The sequence below is a fragment of the Saccostrea echinata genome, unplaced genomic scaffold (genome assembly GCF_033153115.1).
Source record: "Saccostrea echinata isolate AGI-Se365-2 ecotype Australia unplaced genomic scaffold, CSIRO_AGI_Sech_v1 ptg000009l, whole genome shotgun sequence".
Classification (NCBI taxonomy): Eukaryota; Metazoa; Mollusca; class Bivalvia; order Ostreida; family Ostreidae; genus Saccostrea; species Saccostrea echinata.
The window spans coordinates 21435204-21451574 of NW_026889758.1; the positions used below are offsets into that span (position 1 = coordinate 21435204).

General features: G+C 32.8%; 1 protein-coding gene across 1 annotated transcript in view; it reads left to right on the plus strand.

Moving 5' to 3' along the window:
• LOC133182005 (spectrin beta chain, non-erythrocytic 5-like) overlaps positions 1-16371 on the plus strand; it is a 98062-nt gene that overhangs the window by 27840 nt on the left and 53851 nt on the right. The gene's annotated exons all lie outside the window — the stretch shown is intronic.

A 16371-nucleotide genomic window follows, 5' to 3' on the forward strand; every position in this document is an offset into this window, starting at 1 on the left:
CCTGGGGCTATGGTTGGGCTAAAATAGGTATTTAAAATTTATCATGTATGAATTTAAAAAAAATAAAATAGACAAGTAGGATGACACTTAATCATATTAATATGTAAACATTTCCACATCCTGTAGATTCATGTTTGTTCAAATTATGGACATGGGGGTGAGGATGAAGCTAAAATTGGGATGAAAGAAGAAGGTACAGTTTTGACTTCATTATGCCCTAAAAATTTAATTCTTCAAAAAGTTTTGAAACTGGATTAAATATTAGTAGAGTATATGAATGTGATAAATCAGGAAAGAATATGGCATGAAGGAGTACCATTCTGGAAATATGACGTCATTAATTTGATGCAATTCTCTGTTTTAAACAGAAAAAGCCTCAAAATGAACCATTTCAAGAGATATTTTCCTTAAGAAAATAATGTCCACAGCCATCGCCCACTATAATTTTCGGATATGTTGTGTAAAATTCTTTGAAAAATCACATATCTCAAAATCTTTGTGGGCGATACCTGTGGACAATATTATCTGAAAGAAATTTCATTGAAAATTGGTGTCTTCTGCAACTTTTTAAGAAAATACAGGAAAATGCACATGTTTATGACGTCACAATTAGCATTTAGAAGGTCAAGTGAGAAAAATGATTTGCAAGATCTTTCTGCATGGAATTTCAATGATTCAGAAAGCATGAATTTTAATTTTTTACATCACTTTCATTTTTAAGAAAAACACAGGGCAAGATTTGTATTGAAACCGTACCTTGTTCTTTTATATAGCACAAGTACATTGGGAAAAAAATCTTAAAAAAAAAATATCCAAAACAGCTAGCAATGTTAGGCCACAGGCAATAGACATCATAAAGTCAAACCTTATTATCTCAGACTTGATGGGACCCCCCAAAATTCAGATATCAGAGGGTTTTAAATACTGAAGGTAAAATACATCAGTGGAAAGTGGTTGGGACTTCTAAATGACTTCAACATATTATCCATGATATATATTTTTAATTTATAAAAAGAAAAATATAACCCCTCCCTAATGAATTGCCAGCTTAACATCACTGCCAGCTTGAATTTTTCTAGGATGGACAACTTCTTCTATCACCTGAAACTGTCTTGACTATATTTCCTGCCACCTTCTTTATATGAATGTTGCAAGACACATCAACACAATTAATAAAAATACCTCTTTTAATCTCTACTACTGCTTCAGAAATCAGTGAATCCTTAAAATGGGCTAGAAGTTTACATTCTTCTCAAAATTCTTATGGAAAACCCTTCTTTGGTTGCACAGCATTTTTCTTCACTGGGTAATACTTATAATAAATCCATATACATGTATATTGGCAAGTATCTGTGTGTTAGGCATATTGATATTAATGATATTCATAATACTCATGTATGTGGATTCAAGTTTGGTAAAGTCATAACCTCTATGGGATAGGGTGGGGCCACAGTATTGAGTCAACATATTTCTATAGAATATAGAGGAAGAAAATGCTTTATAGATAACAGGACAGCAGGACAAGGTGATTCAGGTGAGGGCTGTGGCCCTGTGGCCTCTATTTTATGTGTATTATCATACTAGGTGATTTTTATGCTCAGGTACTTGTTGGAGCCTTCACATAAATCAGTTGTTAATTATATTTTTTTAGTCTGTTTGTAATATCAACATGTGAGGGGAACTTTCCATGCCATTATTATGGAGTTCAGTGATTTTTCAAATGACAGTAGAAAAATGATATTTTTTGTTTCCTCCATTCATTCTCAAATCTTTCAAATATGTGTTTCTTGTGAATTATAAGACCTATAGGTCTAGAAAATGCTAATGAAGTAGATGAAAAAAATACTTCCTCTTAGTAGCTACCAGTGTGAAGCAAATTATGCAGGAAACAAAAGTAAGGGAGGGGTTAAATATATTGTCATCTGAGTAGAAATCTCGTCTCAAGGAAGAATTTATGACATGCAGGGCTTTGAATAGAAAGTTGCAATCTAATCCTATGTATTTGCATGAATGTTTCTTCCCTATTTGAAATTTTGAAAAGGACTTGACAAACCAAACCAATGATTTGTTTTATCTACTGTACAGTAGAACCATCATTTTGTGAACTACTTAGTTGCTACAATAAGTGTTTTGATTAAGTGGTGCACAAAAAGGAGTGCAAGCAAGTTTCCTTAAGATAATATATGCTCCACAATTCAGAAGGAAGGAATGCAAACTTTATTCTAAATTTATTTTTCATACATTTTATACTTCTTACTTTGATTAAGAGATCCATTGCTGAAATAGAATCATATGTAAATTCATTTCAATTGTATGGCTTTTCAGGGTTGTCCCAGAGACCTGGGGGCTGGGGAATTTTCCTGCCTATAATGACGTAATTCCCTGGTTACTCTGGTATTCTCCCTCATCATCCTGTTAATGGAGGAACCACAGACCCCCTTCTACTTTTTAATTCACCTGAGTCACTCAGATGACCTATTGCTGTGTGTTTTTGTCTGTTCATCGTTCATTACATTTGAACATTTTCAACTTCTTCTCTGGAACTGCTAAACCAATTTCAACCAATTTTGGCATATAGCATCTATGGGTGCTCCCTTTCTTTGAAAATCTTCTGCTCTTCTACTGGGTATTAAACAAAGTACATAGTTATGATGGGCAAGGATGCCTCTTCCGAAATTGTGAAATTCATGGCCCCAGGATAGGGAGTTCTGGTGAAAGAGGGACTCTATTGACTACATAGTGAAAAAGCATAATTTCTTTGAAAATATTCTTCTCTGCTCCTGGGTATCAAACAAATTTAACTAAGTATATAGTTTTGATGAGCAAGGGTGCCTCTTCCAAAATTGTGAATTTCATGGCCCCTGGGTCAGGGGTTCTGGTGTTAAGGCAGGACTCTATTGATTATATCGTGAATATGCATTAATTGTTTGAAAATCTTCTTCTCTGCTCCTGGGTATTATTTAACAAACTAAGTGTATGATTCTGATGAGCAAGGATGCCTCTTCTAAAATTTTTAAATTCATGGCCACGGGGTTGGGGGTTCTCGTGAAATGAAGGAGGAGGGGGGTTCTATGATTATATAGTGAGAAAGCATAATTTTCTTGAAAATATTCTTTTTAGCTCCTGGTTATAAAGACTGGTAAAGAAACTAAGTGTATAGTTATGATGAGCAAGAATGCCTCTTCCAGAATTGTGAGTTTCATGGCCCCTGGGTCAGATGTTCTGGTGTAACGGTGGGGCACTATTGATAATATAGTGAAAATGCATTAATTCTATTGAATAATCAAGTCTGCTCCTTAGTATTGAGCAGTTAAACAAGTAAAGTGAAAATGCATAATGTCTGTTCAATAATCCTGTCTGCTCCTTAGAATTGAGCAGATAAACAAAGTTCATAGATATGATGGGCAAGGGTGCTTCTTCCAAATTTGTGAAATTCATGACCCTGGGTCATGTGTTCTGGTGTTAAAGTTGGACTATGTTGAATCTGTAGTGAAATTGCATTATTTCTTTGAAAATCTTCTCTGCTCCTGGACATATCGGAGGCAAACAGAGTAAAAGTTTTAATAAGCAAGGGTATTTTTACCAGATTTTTGAACATCTGGACCATTTGGTCAAGTTTTCTGGTCCTGGCCAGGGCTCTATTAATTTGTATTCTACTGAGAGAAGTTATTCCCCTTTGCCATTCACTTTTTGATGATTATAATCACTGTAAATAATGTTTTTGAAAGTTTAATAGAATAAGAGACTGTATTTGGCTGAATATAATACGCACTTTTTTCCTAAAATAATTTTCTGTGAGAAAGGGGTACGTATTTTACACCACAATGGGATTTTGATAGGTTTTTCTTTCAGGTGAAACACAGCTATCATACGCACATACCGTAGTATTACCTAGAGACTTAAGCAATTTCTTGCTGTTTATCGCCGTATTTAAAACTTCGGAAAGTTATTGTTGGAATGTAGGCTTGTTAAAATGTTATATTTATAACCTTTTGATAGTTAAATTAAATTAACAAGCAAGTTAAAACTAATTTGAGCTGCATGTTCATCGTGTCCGTGTAGGCCGCCATTAACGATGTTATTTATAGATGTTCACACATTCCTTTGCCATGTGCTTCCGTATTCATAATACACATGTACCTAATCAGTCAGACACTCGGTCAAAAAAGTAATAAGTCATTTTTTAATGAAATACAATAAAATAAAATTGTATTTTAGGTTTTAAATACCTCAGTGAAAATTCATTTCAACATTAACACCCCTCTATACGTCCCAATGAATGGAAGCCAATGTTGCGAACACGTGTGCTTGTCACTTGATAATTACCTCTCAACACCCTCCAGGCAATTTAACTGTTTACCGACTCCAAAGCATTGTTTTTACAGTTAGAGCACTGATTATTGACTGCCCTTATTAATGGCTTTGATTATTTTCTTTGTTAAAAATCGGGGGTTGGTTTATGATCTTTCGTATGTATAAGTGTGTGTTAATTACGACACATTAAACAGTTAAACGCTTGCTAAATGTAATTTTATCTTATATCGGCCTCGTGTTCAAATGATTGAGAGTTAAAAAAGGAAATATGAAGTATGTTGAAACTTAAGTGTTATCATTTATTTACTCGCGCTCTGTAGAAAATAAGATATCCACGAAGATTACCTCGATGTATGAAGACATATATCCCACCTTTGTACATCATTTTACACAGCTTTGAAGGTGTGTTGATAACTACACTTTACACGCTTGTTAAATTTTGATTTTATTTTTTATAATATCAGCTATTTATTTAATTAATTAATTTCAAGTTCAAAAGAGGAAAATCGTAGTCTATGAATACTTTGATGTTGCAATATCGCTGTTAAATTTACATAATTTTCAACATGATTACCTTAAACTAAAAGTAAATATGACAACTGTTAAACTTGCAACAATATCTCGTGCTTTGCTGAAATAAAATTATTTCCACAAAGAATAATAAGAATACGGCGACGTATAATTTCAATATCACCGTATGCTAAAACAAAAAAATTAAAAATAAACTCTGTTAATACTTTAATGCAACATTATATCGTGCTTTATTAAAATAAATAATTTCCTCCAGATTGCCGCGATATGGAAAGTCAAGATTAAGAAATAAAAACCCATTTGAATAAAATATTGTGTTCTGTAAATTTTCGACACTTTATCTCCGTGCCGATTTTCATAGCAAATTACCGTGATTTTCAAAAGTTCAGAACACTGCCTGGTAAAATTTTTTGCTGCGTATAATACAGCCGAACTGCATTTTTTCCCCCAGTTTCAGGCTCAAAAAGGGGGGTGCGTATTTTACACCAATGCGTATTATATTCGGCCAAATACGGTATGCAGAATTTTTATTGTATAGTACAAAAAGTACTTTCATAGTTTTAATGATCAGGTAGACTTGTAAATAATAGATGAATAAAAATGAGACAAAAATAACTTATCTTATTAAATGTTCTTCAAAGACCAAGAGATGCAAATGTGAGAGGTTATAATATGGGGTTAAAAATAGTTAAGAAGTAATATTTTGTTAATAGTATGCATGGTGTTAGTGATAAATATGGGAAAGATTAGAACTTTATGAGTTGTTACTGAATACTAGATTAATTATTTTGCTGATCCTGATCATCCTATTTCTCTTGCTTCTGGGCAACTCAGCTTCATCTATCAGTTTATACTCTGGATCCTCTAAATTGTATTATACTCAGGTGACTTTAAGGCCCTTGGGCCTCTTCTTCTTTGTATAATATAATGATTTCTATTTATTCCTTGCCCTTTGTGTCAACTGTCCATTGCTTTCACATGTTCTTTTATTCTTGTTTTTGATTATGTGGGCGACATTGTTGAGTGAGCTGCTAATTAAGCAAGGCTTAATTGTCACACATCCAAAACTGATGTAACTGTTATCACAATGCTAGCTGTAGAAGTCATACAAGTAATGGGCTCATATTGTTCTGTACCCCGGAAGTATCATCTTTGAGCTTTGTAGTATGAAGCCATGATAATTGATTCGAATTGTAATTGCAGGTTGTTATTTGAATAACATATGTTAGGCATGTAAAACATTCATTCTAAAATACATGTACAAAAAAAGGTATTTAAAAAAGTTGTTGCTTTCACATTTTGCTTGAAAGTGTGAAAATAACTGACTTTTTCTCTATCTCTGATAACATCAGCAGCAAGTCGTTCAAAGAATCTAATAATTTTCAATTAAATGTTTTACAAATGATGAGAAAAAGTAGTTGTAGCAGTAGTTACTTGCAGAAGAAGAGATTTCAAGAAATGATCTTTTGTATTTTTTTGGCTCCCTTTCGTCCTTCCTTTTCTTTTGTCACCTTTTCTTCACTTATGACACCTAGAATGTGTGCATGTGTGTTGAGGAACCTATATCGACCAAAGTTTGAAGAATATGGAAATCAGGAAAATTGCTTTCATGATACTCTGTGGTGTAATGTGTGTTTGAAGATGTATAAATTAGACAGAATAAATGTGGAGCTCTATAATTTTAACAATCAATAGATTACACCTTTCTCTCACAATCCATTCCAAATATTTTATGATATCCTCCCCTGGGGTCTAGTTCAGGGGGCCAAAATCTATTATAGGCAATGATGCTTTTTTACTCTCAGCTGTGGAAAGGATATTAAGAAGTTATGCCAGTGTAAAATAAGGCATTATTTTAAAATGACAAGTCATTTATAAGGATGGCTGAATTGCCTAATGTCAGAGGGCCAGTACCCCTGGCTATTTTTATGAATATGCAAATTTCATTTACTTAGGCAGGAATGGTAGACAGACAATATAGCCATGTACCAGGGTACCATATGTACTTCATTAGTTCAAGGACAATTTTACTAAGTCCCGCTGGAGCAGTAGGAAGATTTTGCAGCTGATATGTGCTTATTTTGGTAAATGAATCTATAGTGATGTCCTTGGGACAGATGGATATTTTGATGTATTTATGTTAGATGATGAAGTGTCTTGGGTAGGAAGAAATTATTGTAGTATAAAATAAACTTGACGTCGGGACATTTATAGATTAGTGATGATCAAGTTATCCTGGATATTTTGCCTGGGGTTGGAAAGTCACTTGCTAAGTATTTTCAATGATAAATATTTACATTAGCAATTAAATGCTTTTTCTTTTGGGTCCCTTCATAACAGTTCATACTCTCTTGAATTGCAACCATTAAGGAGGAAAATAATTTTTTCTTTAGCATCATGTTGACATACAACTGATGAGCCGGAATGTAATATTTCCCTCAATGTTGTCGGTAGAGCTCGCTTTGTGATCGAAAGGTCGTGGGCTCAAGCCCTAGCCATGACAAACCTAAATCAATTAAGAATAGGTAGCACTTTGAAGTCAAAGTTGCAGTTCTTTCAGATGATGCCCTAAAAATCAAGGCTTTTTGTCACAACAGGCTTTTGCACACTATATAAGCCTTTAAGTGCCCAGTAAAAATCTAAATTTGAAACCCTTCATTGGTATATGGTGATGTCTTATATCAGTGAAATAATTTTATAAGGGGTAAAAAATTGTAAACAATGAATCAATCCTTCAGTGTCACAAAGTGTTGGCACCAGAACAATCCTCTGCTCATACATACAATCAGTGAAACGTCACAATAAATGTGTTGTTACTTAGAAACAGCATTTCAGAACATCCCAAGCCAATTTGAGAAAAATTACCCTTCCACAGATTTTCATGTATGTGGATTTAAATGAAAAAAAAAAGTCAATATAAGTAATAAGTACGAGGGTTGTCCCATAAAAACGCGAACTTTTTCAATATTTTTCGTTTCACTAATATTATAAAGTTAAAAATTGGCATGCACTATAATCAACATTTTTTACATAATTCACAGAAATTTCAATAAAATATCTTTATAAATAACATTTTTCTCTCTGATAAATCAGTCATTCAAAGTAGCTCCTGGAGCAACACTGACGACGTCAAAACGTAGCTCGTGGAGTTTTTGGATTTGTTCAGGAATCGTGCGTCTTTAAAAATTCGTTCGAAGCAGAAATTCAAAACTGATTATTTTTAGTTACCAAGTTATCCATTTCACGCGAAATACGGTTATGAATAAATCAAGGAATTAATTCTTATAATAGACAATTTTCCAACCCCGATCATAAACTTAACTACTCGCATAGTAAACAACGGTATCAACATATGACGTCACGTCCAGCGCTAGACTTCAGTATGTCGTCATTTTTGTTGGTCTACCAAACGCTTCTTCCATCGGACAACAAGTCCGTCCATCTTTAAACCTCTTTTACTACTGTAAACCAGTGTTCGATACATGTTTTTGTGTCGTTCCCTCGTTCCCAGCTCTTTTCCCGTATGAACAGGGCTCATACCCCGCTCCACACAGTAATGAGTGATAATTTGGTGCGCTGCATTATCGCCCGACGTCGCCGTTTTTGACAATATCTAACTTATAGTGTTTTGTCATATAACGTCATATTTTTGTTATTTATGATGTCAAAGTATTAATTTTTTACACACAAGTACTTTAGATCGTACAGTTTCTATGGATGTAATTTTTGTTACATTATATTTTCCTATAGCCTTGTAATAAAGAAAAATTTAGATGGCAGTGTTAATTCTGAAAGTCCAAAAATTGCCGTGTGCCGACCACTGATATTTAACACCCTTTAAATGCTGTTTCTAAGTGCATATGACATTCCAACTTTACAGTATTTGGTAATAATGACGAAAATATCATTTCCCAACATTGTGCCAAAAATGAATAATTTTGGTAAGGTAGTTTATGAAATATTTAAAAAGTTCGCGTTTTTCTGGGACAACCCTCGTAGTGTCTTTCATTTTTGAAAAGTTTATGAAAGATAAGACAGACCTTAGATTTTTCACAAAGACCATATTATTTTTCAGGAAGAGTCGATGCACTTAAAGGGTTTTTATCACATGTCTAAATTTTTTAAAAATGAAACACTATTATATTCTTGAAACATATAATTATTGTTTAATTATGAAATAACTTTGAAAACAGTCATAATTAGGCGATAAAATGCCTGTAATATAGAGTTCTCGAAGTAAAAATTAGATAGGGGTCACATGGTACTGAAACGTTATAGGTGTCGATGGTCAATTAGAACTCGTAAAGCTTATTGTAAGAAATGTATCAAATATATTTTGATGTTAAATACGCCGTACGCTATTACGAAATTCACAACATTCCTGCTAGCATGTACTAGATTCTGTGCGACTTTAAAAATGCATGTTGGGTATTTTTTCCGTTTTAAAAAGGTACCATGTCCTTAAAATATTTTATAGTACAAAAAAATCGTGATTGGGAATAAACGATTGTTCTGAATGGAGAAAAAGGCTCGCGTTTGCAGAAAAGAGGACCCCCTTTACTTCTTGACCAAGTCCAGGAAATGTGAAAAAAGTCTTCTCAAAACCTTTCCTGTGCATCCTAAAGCCACAAATTATACCTTACTAGTCAATTATCCAATTATCACTTATTTATTTACTAACAGGTTTCATAGACACAACAAATGAGCCATTTTGTATACCGTACACAATAAGTACTGTGCTTGACGAGGATTGACACCTGTGATGTCAGAGCAATGGCGCATAGCATCGGCGATCAAAATATGCATATTGGGAAATTCAAACTTTGAATTGCTGAAACATCAAAAATATTAATTTTCTAGCAAAGATTTTTAAATATATGATTTTAATAACATGTAAACTTTGTCATATCAAAAAATTTGAGACGTGATAAAAACCCTTTAAGAAGTCTTAAGTTAATTCATACCTTTGTGAACTTTTCAAAAATGTATAAATTTTCTGCATAAAGAGAAAATGAACTTGAAGCAACATGATATTATTTAGCTGTGTGGATACAATCATACTTTCTATAAAAAGCAACAATTGTGCTAAAAGGTGTATTTAAAAAAAACAATCTTTTCTTTTTTCATTGTATTTATAACTGGCCCAGACCGGAAAACAAGGTACATTTCTTTACATGTTGCAATACAAATCAATTGTATGAAGGAGGGGCATTCATGTCTAATGGACATATTTATATGAAGTTTTATGATGATGAAGTCTTGGGCTAGTACAAAAATAGACTATAAAATACATAATTCTATTGATTTTCAATTTTTATGAATGAGTTTCAGCAGTCTTACTAAAGAACAAAATAATCTGAATTAATTTACATTGCTTCGCCTCTTACCAAGTCTTTTTCCTTGTAGTAATGTACACTACATAAATACTTTTGTCTGATTTCAAATACCATCAAAGTTTTTGACAATGTTGCGGGTAAAAACTAAAACAGAATATTATAAATCAGATTTCAAATTTTAGCTTCCCCTACAATTTTTTACCAATTAAAATGAGTTTTGGTACAGATCTAAGCATTAACTCTTTCAACAATGGATTTCAAATCAAAACTATTTTAACATCTTGCTCTTTTCTGACTGATATAGCAGAGAAGCGGTGTTAATTTAAAGGGGGGGGGGGGGTTCAAGGCTGCTGATTGCAGTTTTTCTGTTTAGAAAACAATAGAACTACAGTTTCCTCAGACACTTGAGAAAGGGAGACTGCTAATTTATCATATCTTTTTAAAAAAAAAATTATTGATACAATGTATTTTTTCTCTATGTGAAATCTTATGTTAAAGAGGTTAAGAAATGCTGCATTTGATATTTATGATGTCAGTTAATTGAAAGGTTTGTCTGTTTATTTGGTATGATAAACCCTGACGCGATCGTAATTAGTTTGTTTGTGTAAGCTTTATTTGGTTCTGTGTAAATATTGAACATACCTTAATAAGGTCTCTAGTCCTAAGGATACATACAGGCACAATTATGGAACAATTTGATGATTGGAATTATAGAAGCCTCAAGGAAAAAATGGAGCCATAGTCTGTATATCATTTTGAAAGATTCATATTCCCACATTAGGCTTGTGTATCTTATGCTTTTAGGCACATAAATTCTTCACATAAAGTACTTTCTCATGAAACAAATATGAAGGCAAAATTTCAATTAATAATGCTCCCACAAGATGAAATAATGCTATAAAAATACCCCAAAAGTATGTGCCATGTAAGCATCCATGCAACTATTGGCACCAACCTTTATTCCAATCTGGAAATAGGGAGCATTCTCAAACATATGAAATTGATAAATGCAAGTAAAATTTCTACTCAGTGTTATGTTAATGATTTAGAGGAGGAAGGGGTGAGGGGGGCTTTTATAGACCCATTTTAATTGATGATTAGGATAAGCAAAGAGCTAGACATAGTGACAGTGGCAATTCATGTTGTACTAAGAACTTACAATTTGCCAAAGTTATATGCCTTTTAAAATGTCATATACAGTGATGCATTTTGACATCCATCGTGCACAAATTACACATTAATTTTGCTAGGATGCTTGATTTCAATAAATGTGCATCCCATTGGATGCAATAAGATTATCACCTACATATAGTGTTTATGTCTCCTAACTTATTCAGTACTCAAGAGCATGCTCCGAGTACGATCAGTTTTTAAACAGAGGCAGGCTACTCAAACATAAATTGATGTTACAGGGATTTCAACAAACACATTCCATAAATTCAATGGTTATTATAATGACCTTATAAGCAAATATAATTAACCTAACACTGGGGCCTAAATTAAAATATTGTTTGTTTGCCCTCAGCCGACCGACCCACAAAAATTAGCCTGACTCAAAATATTTTATTGCTCTTATCATTTACAATTTTTTTTAAATTTAAATAATTTCAAATGAACGCACATGGCTGACAAAAGTAATAATAGGGGATAGCAAATGATGACTGAGAATGTCAAAGATATCAGACATAAATTATCAAATAAATTAAAAATTATTATCAAAATTGGAAGTTGCTTTTTAAAACAGAAAGTAGAAAAAAAAAACCTCGATGAGAAAAAGTGGCAAACAAGGCTGCTGATTTTACCTTCAGATACATTAAGTCAACTTACATAAATGTACTGAAACTTAAAGTTGGATGAGAAATGGGCTTGGAAACACAGAGTATCAATTAATTATAAAGTCAAAAGTCAAACTTGATACCTGCACGTTCCATGTTTCTACACCAGAAAGAAGTTCTCAATAGGATTTATGTCATATTTTTAATATAATTTTTAAATTTTTCGATATGATGAGTTTTCACTTGAGAAATTATTTTCTATAGAAAAAAAATTGCCCTTTACATTTTTTCTAATTTCTAATCCCCCCCCCCCCTTGATTTTTTTTTACACAAATTAATACAAGCAGACAAAAAGTAAATAAACCACCTCAAGGCCTTATGAATTTTAAGCATGCAACAGAAAACATGTCTATTCCTTTTTCTTATTGCAGCAAAAAGTGCCCTTCTGTCCATGTACAATCATGCATTTAGAGAAAAAATCATTGTCGAACATTTTTCCGTTATAAAAGCAAGGCCACATTAGTCATACTAATATTCAGAATATTCAGAATGTAGGTTAGATTAAATTCGGTTATGTCATGAGTCCATAAGCCCAGGGTGGAACCACAATTTTTCATGGAATGTAGAAAAATCTTTCAAAAACAACTTTTTGAAGAACAGCAATATTAAAAGTGACTCAATTGAGCATTTTGGCGGTTATGCTTCTTTGTATAATTTTCAGGAAAAAAATAAAATATTTTTCCTACCTACCTACCCATTGTTAAAAATCTTAGTTGGGAAAGGGCAAACAAACAATTTTTTAATTTTGGCCTGGGTTATATTTTGACTGACTTGTTTTCTACCAGTTGTCAATCCTTTGTTCTGATCAATACTTAGGGCTCACAGTGGGAGGACCGGTCAACAGGGGGTGCTTACTTCTCCTAGGCACCTGATCCCACCTCTGGAATTTCCAGGGGTCCGTGTTTATACCCTGTTCACAGATTTGTATTGTTTGAAGTTTTCATGAGATCAATCAGTGTTCATTATCTTCACCCATTAGAAAGACGTGTATTTTTGGTATTTAGCTTAATCACAAAATGGTTGATTGCATCATATCCACATGCTAAGCGATATGCGTAAGTGATTTGGGGATATACATGCTAGCCAACAATAGGTCAGGTTTCACACTTTGCAGTTAATTAAAACACAGTTATCAGAAAATATTTGCAAACTCCAGTCAACATAGTTTAATTATTTTGTCTACTGTGGAAATATTAAGTTTCTGAAGTGTACGTTGTTAAATACTAGTTAAGTGTCATCATTTTAATTTTTTTTTTGTTCCCTATAAGTATTAACTCATCATTGTTTCTAACTATCTATAATACATCTTGTTTTTTACCTCTAATACACTACTTCATCAAATGTTTGGTTTATAGTTTGAACTGCAGGTGTACATCTCTACATTATGTATGGTACATTATTCACATATAAAGATGTGCACCTCATATTTTCATCATGATTAGACAATTTTCCTCATTTTACAGTTTTTTCCCCATTTTTATAGACTTTGTCGTTTTTCGGATCATGTAGATTTGAGATGTAGAATCAAGAAATTGCCAGTTGTTACAACTGTAGAAAAATGTAGCTTAAAACCAGGTCATCAACACTTAAAAAATCACTAAGTATTTAAAAATATTTTAAAGTAGATATTAGTCCTTACAAATGTTAACATTTATGCATGACATTAACATTTATTTAATAAATGCTTTATCATAATTGCACAGTGATTTTTTTTTTCATTTAAACAGCTTTATAACAAATTTAAAAAAAAATCTGTGTTTTTACACTTGGGACTTAACAGTACATCACACAGCAGATAATGTAAATCCATTTGTCCCTTGGGAGTAATGAGTGGACATGCCTCCAGTTAAAAATTAATGAGTTCATTGTAGAAAGACTGTCTTAATCATTTCTATTAGAGCATCTCTGGTCAAGCAGGTGTTATCCATATCTCTTGTGAATTGGGCAGAAAAATTGGGATCTCTCTTAATTGCTATTGATAGCCCCCCCCCCCCCCCCCCCCAAAAAAAAAAATACGTAGTTACTTGATGGTCAACCTTTTATTTTCAAAATGAATTTGGTTTAAAGTGATCAAAATAAATTTGATTTTGTGTAATATGATATTTTAATTTTATTTTTATGTCCCACCATGAATATGGCCAGGGCATATAGTATTTTTCATGTCCATCTTCCATCCTTTTGTCTGTCCTTCCATCACACTTTGCATTTAGCCGAGTTTCAAAGAAACTATTCAAGATATTTTTATCAAACTGCGTACATGATGTGCTGATACATATTGATGAGAACCATTTAAGTGCATCAACATTTTTTGACTTTGACCTTTCCCTTTAACCTTAACCTCACTTTTCTTAAATTAGTGTTTAGCTCATTTTCAAAGAAACTATTCAAGATATTTTTATCAAACCTTATATGCTGATATACATTGGTTGGAACTATTCAACTTCGTCACCATCTTTTGACCTTGACCTTTCCTTTGAGCTTGACTACACTTTTCCGAAATCTGTGTTTATCTAAGTTTCACAGAAACTATTCAAGATATTTTTATCAAATTTCATATGCTGATACATACTGATGAGAGGTATTCAAACCTCTTTATAAACATTTTTTGACTTTGACCCTTCACTTGACCTTGACCTCATCTTAAATTAGTGATTATCTCAATTTCAAATGAACTTAAGATATTTTTATGAATCCTTAAATATATACTTAATTTCAGTCAAAAAATGTTGATAAAGAGGTTTGAATACCTCTCATCAATATGTATCAGCATATAAGAGCTGTTCAACTGCATCAACATATTTTGACCTTGACCTAAGGTTTCTTAAAATGGTATTAAGCTCAGTATGAAAGAAACAATTCAAGATATTTTTATCAAACCTTATATGCTGATATTTATTGGTTGGAGCTTTTCAAATTCATCAACATCTTTGACCTTGACCTTTCCTTTGATCTTGACTTCAAATTTGAACCAGTTACCAATACTCATTTAAATTTCAGATTTTTTTATTTAAAATTAGACATTAAATGAAGAAGACTTTCATGCATTCAGTTTTATTTTGCACATTTTATTGTTAGTTTTGTCCTCTCTTTTTTTTAGTCAAAGACCAGAAAAGCTTATGCAATAGTAAGGTGTCTGTCTCCATTCATCTGTCTGTCTCTAAACAATTATACAAAATGCTAATCCTCTTACAGTTTTGGTCCAATATCAATATAACTTGGTTCATAAGTGGACTATTGTAAGATACATAATTCTCTTTATTGGTTTTTGATTTCAATGAATGGTGTTGCCATGGTTACTAAAATAGGAATTTCTATAAAATTCTTTTAAAACACTACTCCTCATACAGTTTTAGTCCGATTTCAGTATAACTTGGCACACAGGTAGACTACATAAAGATACACAATCCTGTGCATCGGTTTTTATTTCAATGAATGGTGTTGTCATAGTTACTATAAATAGAAATTTCTGTGAAATTTTTTTCAAAATGCTACTCCTACTACAGTTTTTGTCCAATAGCAATTAAAACTGACTCAGAAAGAGACTAAACCAAAGATCATTATTTTATTAATTTATTGCTGTTGCCATAGTTTCAGGTCTAAGTTCTACTTTTGTTAATTAAATAAAATGCAGTAGAGCTACAGTCTAGTCAGAGACTTCTGGTTCTAATAGCAGTTTGGAAGTCCATCACAAACATTCAACACTTCATCACAAATAACAGAGAAGTCTTATAATTTCTGTGCTTTCATTATAATGTTCAGTAAGCTGAACACTCTTTGAAGGCCAGTGGTGTCCAGAGAAGACCAGTCTGTATCAACTTAATTAGGTCCTATGGTTAGTCTTGGTGATGGATGGTGAGTAATTTCTGCAGGATTGCCATGTCATCCACAGGATACTTGTCATAATCCACTATCATTCCACTAAGCACAGAGTTGAGAATGTTAAATTATTGATAAAATAAAGGACAGATCATGTTGGTGGCTCTTGGGGGTGAAATTATTAGAATAATAATGCCTCGGGTGCAATAAGTGAGTGACAATGTAGTAATTAATTTACCTCAAACACAGAGATTCCATGTATCACTTCAACTTGTATATACAATTACTGATTTTTGATGATGTCTACTCGTGACTATACGGACCTGGTCAGGTATCGGTTGATCGAGGCCGAAGGTTAATCAGGTTAACCAATATCTTACCAGGTCTTATAGTCACGAGTAGACTGAATTCAAAAGCCAATAACGTTTTATTAAATAATCAGGAATTTTACATTTTTTGTCTCCAACAAATATTTATAAACACTCATAACGTGTAGTGAAACAACACATTATAATTATATTTAAACACTTTAACAACTG